This window comes from Lagenorhynchus albirostris, chromosome 8, assembly GCF_949774975.1.
Source record: "Lagenorhynchus albirostris chromosome 8, mLagAlb1.1, whole genome shotgun sequence".
NCBI classification, from domain to species: Eukaryota; Metazoa; Chordata; class Mammalia; order Artiodactyla; family Delphinidae; genus Lagenorhynchus; species Lagenorhynchus albirostris.
This window is the reverse complement of record NC_083102.1, coordinates 83,696,300-83,707,597: the sequence shown is the minus strand read 5'-3', so window position 1 is coordinate 83,707,597 and position 11,298 is coordinate 83,696,300.

Genomic DNA, 11,298 nt, shown 5'->3' with positions numbered 1-11,298 from the left:
GGGTCATTGCTTCTGTTTTGAGTTCACTGTTGTAGAGTTTCTTTGATTAGTGTTTTATAAGCTTATGAAAGGAAATAGAAGCCATTAAAAAGTGTTTATTTGTTATTATGATTTATGTTAATGTTCAACTCCTGTGGAAGAACATGGCATTTCTGTTTTTAATCTTAAGGAAAACTTATAATGTGTCATTTCAATCCCTTGTGTTAGCCAATGAAAAAATAGATATAATCGTTAAATAGTTTAACTTTCACTACTTAAATTTAGCTATAACATATGGCTACTTTAATAGGAACAAAACAATATCTACCCCACTCACACTGGAGTTATGACAGGTGTAACACCTACACGCTTCCCGGGCATTTGCTTTTGCTTGTTTAAAATATTCTTGCTAATGGTTTCTTCTTGGGATGAGAAGTTTTTATTTGATTTTTTTCATGAATAGTCTTTTCATAGTAAAAGGAGGTAAGAAATTTTTGAAATTCCAGAAAAACAGAGAAGCATGTGAATAAAAGGAATATAGAAATTTATATTTGTAGAGGAATTCAAACTCTCTATAATTTAATGGCATATTCTGTTGTTTTTTTTTTCTATATGTGTTACTGGTTTCTTTGTACGTAAGATGAAACTGTTCCTTGAACAATTGGCTTCTCTGATTGAGATATTGTCTCTAATCTAAGACTCAAGTATTTGATCTCCACTCTGATTCCATCCAGCCTGAATACTAAATCAACAAGTAATAATTTGAAAGCTATAGAATGCCATCATCTCACACTCCACATGTTTAAAACTCAGCCCATCTTTTCCTTTCATGTTCATTTGACTTTATATTTCTAATTGTTAAAGTCATTTTCTTCAAAGTAATACATGTCTATGATTCAAGTGTCAAAGAATACTAAAGAGATTAAATTTTTAAGGGTCTTTCTGCTCTCACAGAACCACTTTCTAATATTTTTATATGTCATCGTTTGCATTCATATTTCTAACTGTTAGGCTGTTTCAGTGATGCATTTTTATATCGACTGACACTCTAATATGGTAGCTGAGGATTTGCCATACTTACACACCATACTCCTATTTCTTCTCCTTCCATCTTTCCTTTATAATTACGTTATAATTTAGGTTAACTCAACAGTCAATGTTTATATTGCTATGAGACTGTGTTATTCACTATTGAATCAGACAGTGTACTACAATTCCATTTCCTGTCTCATGGAACTTTTTCCTGTTGATGATAATTTCTTAAGATTTTTTTTCTTAGTTTTCTATGTAATATCACTATTTCCCCATATGTTCCAGTATATACATTAAATAACTGGAAAATGCACAAGCACATCAGTCTTGGTTTTACCCTCCCTTCCTTCCTTCCTTCCCTTTCTCCCTCCCTCCCCCTTCCTTGTTTCCTTCCTGCCTTCCTGCCTTCCTGCCTTCTGTTTTTATCCTCCTCCTCTCTCTTTTCCCTCTTTCTTCTTCCTCCTCCTTTTATTTCTTGGAGTACTTCTTTCAGCTCAAATCAGAATTTGTTGCTTATTGACAAAGGATTAATCTCCAAAATTTATAAGCAGCACATGCAGCTCAATATCCAAAAAGAAACCCAACCCAATCCAAAAATGAGCAGAAGACCTAAGTAGACATTTCTCCAAAGAAGATATGCAGATTGCCAACAAACACATGAAAGGATGCTCAACATCACTAATCATTAGAGAAATGCAAATCAAAACTACAATGAGCTATCACCTCACACCAGTCAAAATGGCCATCATCAAAAAATCTACAAACAATAAATGCTAGAGAGGGTATGCAGAAAAAGGGAACCCTCTTGCACTGTTGGTGGGAATGTAAATTGATACAGCCACTATGCAGAACAGTATGGAGGCTACTTAAAAAACTAAAACTAGAACTACCATACAACCCAGCAGTCCCACTGCTGGGCATATACCCTGAGAAAACCGTAATTCAAAAAGAGTCATATACCACAATGTTCATTGCAGTTCTATTTACAATAGCCAGGACATGGAAGCAACCTAAGTGTCCCTCGACAGATGAATGGATAAAGATGTGTCACATATATACAATGGTATATTAAACGAAATTGAGTTATTTGTAGTGAGGTGGATGGACCAAGAGTCTGTCATACAGAGTGAAGTAAGTCAGAAAGAGAAAAACAAATACCGTATGCTAACACATATATATGGAATCTAAAAAGAAAAAAAAAAGGTTCTGAAGAAACTAGGAGCAGGACAGGAATAAAGACGCAGATGTAGAGATTGGACTTGAGGACACGGGGAGGGGGAAGGGGAAGCTCAGACGAAGTGAGAGAGGGGCATGGACATACACACTACCAAATGTAAAATAGATAGCTAGTGGGAAGCAGCTGCATAGCACAGGGAGATCAGCTCAGTCCTTTGTGACCCCCTAGAGGTGTGGGATAGGGAGGGTGGGAGGGAGACGCAAGAGGGAGGCGATATGGAGATATATGTATAGCTGATTCACTTTGTTGTAAAGCAGAAACTAACACACCATTGTAAAGCAATTATACTCCAATAAAGATGTTTAAAAAAAAAAAAGAATTTGTTGCTTTTCTGAGCCAGAAAACCAATTTTGCCATTGACCGCTCTTTGTTTTTCGATTAGATCAACTGTAGCACATCTTCTAGTCATTTCCTAAGAAAAGTCATCGTGGCAAATAAATTGTTTTACCTTGAATGTCTGAAAATGACCTTTATTCTGCTCTCACACATAATTAATAATTGAGAAATCATTTCCCTTCTGTATTTTGAAAACTTTACCTCACTGATCCTTGGCTCCCATTAAGTTGATAACTAAAAAGTATAAATCTCACTCCAGCTCAGTAGTCCTAGCTCTGTGCCTCTCAGGATTTCTGTATTACAAATACTCTCACTTTTAATTAGAATTTCCTGCCTCTGCTTGAAGATGGCTCTACTTTCCCTCCTCAGCTATTTGCTATTCTTCCAACTATTCTCTCTGTTTCAAAAATTTGTTGAAATATGTTTATTGTAATGAGTAGACAGACTTCATTGTTTGATTATTGACTGCTGACAGCTTTTAAACCTCATCCCTTCCTATACCTCTTGTATCACATATCTCGGCAAACTGAAAGAAAGCCTGGGTGCTCCCTGTTCTGGTATCAGCAGATGATTCACACCTCGCAAGTCTCTGCCCATGTGTGTGAGAACTCTCCATCTGTTTCCACATCCTAACCCCAGTAAAAACCCAGGCCAGTCTCCTTTCCTTACTCTCTCAAGCCATTTCAGCCGTGCTTGAGAGGCCTACACTGATCTCCCCAGGGACTTCAGTTATGTAAGTAGTAAATCTTTTCATTCCTTCTTGGTGAGTATGTAGTGTCATCAGTCTCAATATCCAAACCAAACCTTGGGTAGGGAACCTCCTGCTTTTGCAGAATGATCATAACATTTACTACTGTCTTCTGTCCCACCCTCTTTGTCTTTATATGTTATTAACTTTTAAATTCTTCGCTGCATTTTAGTGGTAATCTTGGGGAGAAATCTCACCGTCATTTCCTTTAACACACAAACTTATTCCTTAAATTCATGCTTGACTCTTAATTATCCTTTTTTCCCCATATCCAAGCTTTGTCGACTTTTTCTTTCATAGTGTCTCTATGGTGTTAAGTCACTTCTCCACTGATACTTTGAATATCCTGATTTGTTTTTTTATTAACACAATTTAAAAATGGAATTCTTTCTGCCTCAGCTTCAGCTGAGGTCCAAAGGCTAAAAACAAACCTATAGGTGGTATCTTCACTCGTATTCTTAAGTGAGTTACAAGGACAATTATGCAAGATTTTCAGTGGAGATGGTTCAAACGCTAGTTTTAATCATATAAGAGGATATAAAAGGGCCGATTTGGAAGTGGTGGTTCTGGTGTCAATTTAAAATGGACCCTATCCTGGTGGACTTCATGCAACAGCCCTGACATGTGAATGGAGGGAGGCCTGCAGAGTGCTACAGGACACAGGAGCTGAGGGGGGGCAGGTAGCAGCTGGCTGGTAGAATGGCTTTGCCCTCATTTAGGGAGTAGCAGTTACTTGTTCTCAGTAGGAGGGTCTTTGAGAAACCTATGAAAGCACAACATGATACAAACAGTCAGTTTTGAATACCTGCCAGGGTATACTAACTTTAGAATATGACTGTTCTAGCAAGTAAAACCATCTGTATACCTTATGTCTCTTCCAGCTGGCCAGTTTTACAAGTTGCCAGCATTTTTAAGGGTCTTTTAAAGTGGCTCCTATGCTAGCTCCCTGATACAAGGACCACATTCGGTCCACAGGAAATACACAATTCTGAGGAGCCTACAGTAGGGTAGTGGCTTGATCTGTCAGGGTCACTTCTGTGAATTCTCTTGCTACGCAGGTAGTCCAGTCAGAGCCTTTCATTTTCATTGCTCTCCAACACTGAATTGAAAACCAGCCCCTATGCCCCATCAAACTCCGTGGGATATATATCAAGCTGTCAGAGCGATGCCATACAGCCTCTCTTCCTTGGCATGAGGTGTGAGGGAAGAGCTCCCTCCCCATAATAGGGGAGAGAAAATGCTTAAGCACTCCAAATTATTTCTTAAAATAACTCCCTTGCTTGGTACCTAAAATATCTTTCTGCTGAGGTAGCCTGGCCTCTGTTAGGAAGCTTTCCTTTATTGGGTATGATTTTAAGTGATCCTTAGGCCACTTCTTCAACCTCAACCATTTTATACTTTTGAGATGAATGCTAGGCTGATGCTCACAACACTAGTTTCTGAGATACCTCCTTGGCATTTTTTTGCATAATGGTCTACTCTGTCACTTGGAAACCTGGGGGTGCTTGCTACATCCTCAGCCTTTGGGACTTAATTGAAACTAATTAGAAACTGTCCAATTTCAACATTGTGTTGCATTTTTAATTGATTGATTTATCTATTCTTTGACTTTCAGCTTAGAAACAAGTTCATAAACTTAAAAGTGATGAGAAAGAGGGGAAAAAAACCCAGTAGAGATAGAAAACTTGAGTTACAAATGAGGCTAATACAAAAAATGTATTCCATAAAAAACCTATAGTCACTATAGATGAGCCAGACATAGCTCTGAGCCTTATAATAATCAACATCGTGGCATTTATTTTACTTATTTATTTAATTTTCTGTCTCCTTTAAATAGATTATAAACTCTATAATTGTAGGTTTTTGTTCTTGTTTTTGTTTTGTGTTTTTACTCGTGTTTTTTGTTTTCCACTGATATTAGGTCCAGCCCCTGAAACCTTAGTGCTAGGTAAGTTTAACTAGAGCAAGGTTTCTTAATGGCAGTACTATTAACATTTTGGAAGATAATTCTTATTGTTGGGAGATCATGTGCATTGTAGGATGTTTAGCCTTATCCCTTCTCTATACTCACTAGATTCTTGTAATTTTCCGCCTAGTGTGATAACCAAAAATGTCCCCAGGCATTGCCATATATCTCCTCTGGGGCTGAACCATCCTGATTGAGAACCACAGAACTAAAACTGTACATTGCCTTATTATTATGCACACTACTGAATATAAGATGCACATTTCTTACTGACTTAAATTGAAAAATTGAAAGACAAAAGCAAAAATCTAGGTTTTACAATGCCTCTTTATCTTGTAAAAGAGACAATTCATCTTTCTTCTCACACTTAGACATTCAAATCAGTTCTCCTGGTACGACAGAAAAACACAGCCTGTAATCATGTGCTTTAAATTCTCGGTTATGAAACCAAATGTGGTAGAATAAGCCATGTCTTTTAGCACTCACCATGTTATCAATGGCATATTAATTAAGCATTGCTGTCTTTTGACTCAGATTTAGAGGATGTAATAGAAATATAAATCATACACCACATTGTGATTATTTATTTGCCTGTTTATGTCAATTGGACTGAAAACTTCTTGGGGCAAAAAAACAAACAGGAAAAAGCCCCCACACTCACTCATCTTTGTTCCTAGAGATTTAAACTTGCCTTATTTATAACCAATATTAAGTGCTCAGTAAATGCTCTTGAATGAAACAGTAAAACAATTAAGAGCATAAATTTTAATGTATTTATTTTTCTTACACACTAGATAAGTAAAAGCACAGTAAAAATTTCTACTGACTTAGTGATTTAGTGATATTGACAGTGATTTAGTTATGTAAATAGAAATCCTATATTTCAGTTAGACTTAATAAAATGTGGAGACCCTACCATACATGTGAGCTGGGTTAGACTTGAGGCTAATTGAAAAGTACGCTGAAGTATTGTCCATCTCTAAACTAATTTTAAATGGCCAGTTTGTGATTGTGAAGCAATTTTCATGTTATACGATTTTGTAACACAGACTAGAACAGTTGTTCTTAGTCTTTAGTGAGCATAATTATCATTGGGAGAGTGACAGTGCAATATTATTTGATACTTTTGTATGTGCAAACATAAGCAAATTTGTAAAGTACATTTTAGATTTCCAAGATCAATTTTAATATCCTTTCTCCAACTCCTTGCTCTACTGACCTTTGTTCCATTCATCATTTTATCACATTGTTTCCTTATTTGTTGAGGCCTCTTCTCCCCTATCCTTCCCTTCCTATACCCATTCCCATGGGTGCTTTTTCCTCCGTTAGTATTATACCAATTTCAAAACTTATATTCCATCTTCTAATCCAATGGCTTTTCAAATGTCCAAACCAAAGTTTTAGAAGAAATATAGGTAGAGATGTCTTTTTTGAGGTCCTGAGACACATTTTGGAACTTTTAAGTTCCCATGAAGGAGCACTTAAAAATTACTTCTCTGGGATACCACATTTAGCTATTGCTAACTAGTTGACAATTGAGAAAGAATGTCACAATGTCATTTACATTAGGTTGGCATAAATGCTACATTTTGAAGTATTATTTCCTCTGTGATATATGCTTTTGAATAGAAAAATATTTTTATTGAAGTACAGTTGATTTAGATTGTGTTAATTTCTGCTGTACAGCAAAGTGATTAAGTTATACATATCTATACATTCTTTTTTTAATATTCTTTTCCATTGCGGTTTATCACAGGATACTGAATATAATTCTCTGTGCTCTATAGTAGGACCATGTTGTTTATCCATTCTATACATAAAAGCTTACATCTGCTAACCCCAACCTCCCACTCCATCCCTCACCCAACTTCCTCTCCCTTGGCAACCACAAGTCTGTTCTCTATGTCTATGAGTCTGTTTCTGTTTTGTAGATAGGTTCATTTGTGTCATATTTTAGATTCCACATTATAAGTGATATCATATGGTATTTGTCTTTCTCTTTCTGACTTACTTCACTTAGTATGATAATCGCTAGTTGCATCCACGTTGGTGCAAATGGAATTATTTCCTTCTTTTTTATGGCTCGGTAGTATTCCATTGTATATATGTACCACATCTTCTTGATCCATTCATTTATCAATGGACATTTAGGTTGTTTCCATGTCTTGGCTATTGTGAATAGCGCTGCTATAAATACAGGGTGCATGTATCTTTTTGGATTAGAGTTTTGTCTGGATATATGCCCAGGAGTGGGAATGCTGGATCATATGGTAATTCTATTTTTAGTTTTCTGAGGAACCTCCATACTGTTTTCCATAGTGGCTGTACCAACTTACATTCCCACCTACAGTGTAGGAGGGTTCCCTTTTTCCCACATCCTCTCCAGCATTTGTTATTTGTAGAGGTTTTTTTTAAAATTTATTTATTTTATTTATTATTTTTCGCTGCATTGGGTCTTCGTTGCTGCACGTGGGCTTTCTCTAGTTGCGGCGAGTGGGGGCTACTCTTCATTGAGGTGCGCAGGCTTATCATTGCAGTGGCTTCTCTTGTTATGGAGCATGGGCTCTAGGCACCTGTGCTTCAGTAGTTGTGGCACATGGGCTCAGTAGTTGTGGCTCACGGGTTCTAGAGCGCAGGCTCAGTAGCTGTGGCACACAGGCTTAGTTGCTCCGCGGCATGTGGGATCTTCCCGGACCAGAGATCGAACCCGTGTCCTCTACACTGGCAGGCGGATTCTTAACCACTGCACCACCAGGGAAGCCCTGTAGAGGTTTTAATGATGTCCATTCTGACCAGTGTGAGGTGATACCTCATTGTAGTTTTGATTTGCATTTCTCTAATAATTAGTGATATTGAGCATCTTTTCATGTGCCTATTGGCCATTTGTATTTGTTCTTTGGAGAAATGTCTATTTAGGTCTTCTGCCCATTTTAGAAAAATACTTTTAATTTTGCCCTAAATTGAAGATTCAGTGGTAGAATTTAAGACATCAATAAAAGTCTTTTAATATGGTAGAACGATATTCAGCTAAGGGCTTTTAGAATTCTTTATAATACTTCACAGGCTAATTCCCATTCTGCTTTTTCTTAAGAACAATCTCAGTCATATGTTTAAAAATTAGAGTAAATAATATTAGAGTAAATATTCACTCAATATTAGGGAACAGGAGATTTAAGAAGAGGAAAAATCCTGCTAAATACTTTGTTTGAAATTTCTTCCTAATTTCCAGCTTGGACCTTCACATTATATACAACTTCCCAGTATTAACTTATCTTTTGTATTTCTAGAATTATTGTTTCAGGGAAGAATAGGACAAATTATTAAAAATAGCATTACTTCCCTACTCACTGATAAATTAGAGTGTGGGTAGACATTAACTGGACATGTGGTAATGGGCAAATGAAAGTCATATTATTTAAAAACTCAGGAATTTTGTAGTACATATTAGAACAATGACCTACTAGCAAGCAAAGAGGCACAATTTTAAGTTCACTGATGCACTCTAAAAAAATTACAGTGTGAAAAATTGCTTCTTCATATAAAAAATAGTAGTGATGATTTTACTTTTTGGTTACTAACAAGGTATCAGTTATGAAGCATTACTATCTTCTGGTAAAATAGCTAGATTTTGAGGTGGTAATTAATTTGTATAATTCTAAAAAATGGAAATATTCTTTATATATGTATATATGTATTATATATGCCTTATATATATATGTAATAAACATTATATGCTATCATTATAGGCACTTAACAGACTTTATACACAGTAAATACCATATTTCATATAAATATCCAAAAGAAGTATACATTAAAATTTTTTTCTGAGTAGATCAATAAAATTTTAGAAATAGAATAAATATCCAATATCATTAAGTGTTCTTATTTTATAGCAGATGACATTAAGATTCAGAAAGGTAAAATGATTATGGAAGGCCAAATACTGGCTAATGGAAGAGCTGGGATGAGAGCCCCAGGTCCACAAACTCCCAGCCCCCAGTTTGTTCTTCATTTCCATGTGCCAAATAAAATGTTATTGGTTATACATAGATTATGTCTACTTTTGGATAGGCTTTAGGTTGTTTCTGAATTGAAAGAAAATTTCTCAATTAAGCTTCTTGATTTAATTGGATACATAAATGCTTCCTGTGAATTTGGACACATTCCTGGCTTCAGACAAATCCATAAACCCAATGAAACCAGGGCTTTAATGAAGAGAATAGATGGAAACTTTAAAATGCTAAACAATGAAATTGAACTGAAGGAATTTCACTCATTTCTTTTTCTTTTTCTTTTTCTCTTTACTATGTAACTTTGAACTGATTTGAAATCCCCTGGAGTGCTAACTTCAGCTGAAGAGTTCAGTAGGATGTAAAACCCCCAACTTCACAGAAATGTGAAATGTAACACTTTTCTACCTTGAAAAGTAATTTGATCACTGTCTTTTAAATCTCATGTGTTCTGTTTCTATCCGTGATATTTTCATTTAGGCATGCTTTTAATTTTGTACCTTAAGGCAAATATATAAACAAATAAAGAACAAAGAGAGTCTGTTGGAAATGCAGGCATATCTTTTGCTATTTAAGAGAATGACAAAGGGTTGTCTTTGATTTTTTAAAAGGGCAAATAGATTATGCAAAAGAAAAAGTAAATAACCTGACTTACTGTAGTCAAGAGATTTTTGTTTCATTAACATTGTAATATGAAGAAATTATTAGTACAAGACTACAGTTGATCAATGGTAAGGAGTTGAGATACCTATTTTGAAAGAAGCTCAAAGAACACTATAAATCACTATGGAAATCACTTTTAGACTTTTTTTGTTTAAGTCAGAGACACTTGACAAAAGAAAGAAAGCATCTCTGAAAACTAAGACTAAAATGGACATTTTTAGAAACTACATTTCAAACCAAAAAGGGAATATACCTAGTTTGCTCATAGTATTTACATTTTGCAATGGGTACTCTGAAACTAGAAGAAAGGGGAAATACACGAAGGAACAACTTCAAAAGAATGAGCCAGAGCAATGATTCATATATATTTAACATTCTACATGTTTGAGTGTTTGTTGGTGTTATTCCCTTATGACACGTTTTTATTAAGTAAGGTACAAGAGAGAAAGAAAGGAAGAATTCAGAGATTTGGGTGGAAGGATAGAAAATATTCTTGAATTCACTACTGCTAGAATATCATTTTTGCTGGAAAATTCTTCTCAACTTAACTCCCTCTGACTTGCGACCTCATTCCTACCTCAGCAACTCTCTACTCTCCTCGACATCCCCATCCAACCTCTGAATGTTGGTGTTAGCATAATATTACTCCTATCTCTAGAGGATGTCATAGCCACCTGCTGAAGACTGTCTCAGGGCACCATCTCCACTTCAGAATCTCTTTACTTTCCTCCACTAAGTTATTATTATTTTTCCTTATCTCTAAGGAAGAATACTCCTCCTTTCTAAACCTAATTCTTCCACATCTCTCTGCTACCTCCTTAAGGAACTTCCTTCACTAATTATGTACTCCCATATATTCATGTGTAATATCTTCTCTTTAAATTTTTCCCCTGAGTAAAGATGATTCAAGCTACTACCCTGCTTCTCCTTTTTCCTCCATCATCAAAATGAATAATAGTAAAAAATTTTAGTCACTGATTATTCACTCACTGACCACTAACTTCTTAATACTTTAAATTTTATATATCTCCCTCATTTATCTCATGTACTTTTATTAAATCAGATATCCATTTTGTAAAGATGCAGACATAGAGAATGGACTTGAGGACACAGGGAGTGGGAAGGGTAAGCTGGGACGAAGTGAGAGAGTGGCATGGACGTATATACACTACCAAACGTAAAATAGATAGTAAAATAGATAGCTAGTGGGAAGCAGCCTCATAGCACAGGGAGATCAGCTCAGTGCTTTGTCACCACCTAGAGGGATGGGATAGGGAGGGTGGGAGGGAGACGCAAGAGGGAGGAGATGTGGGGATATATGTATATG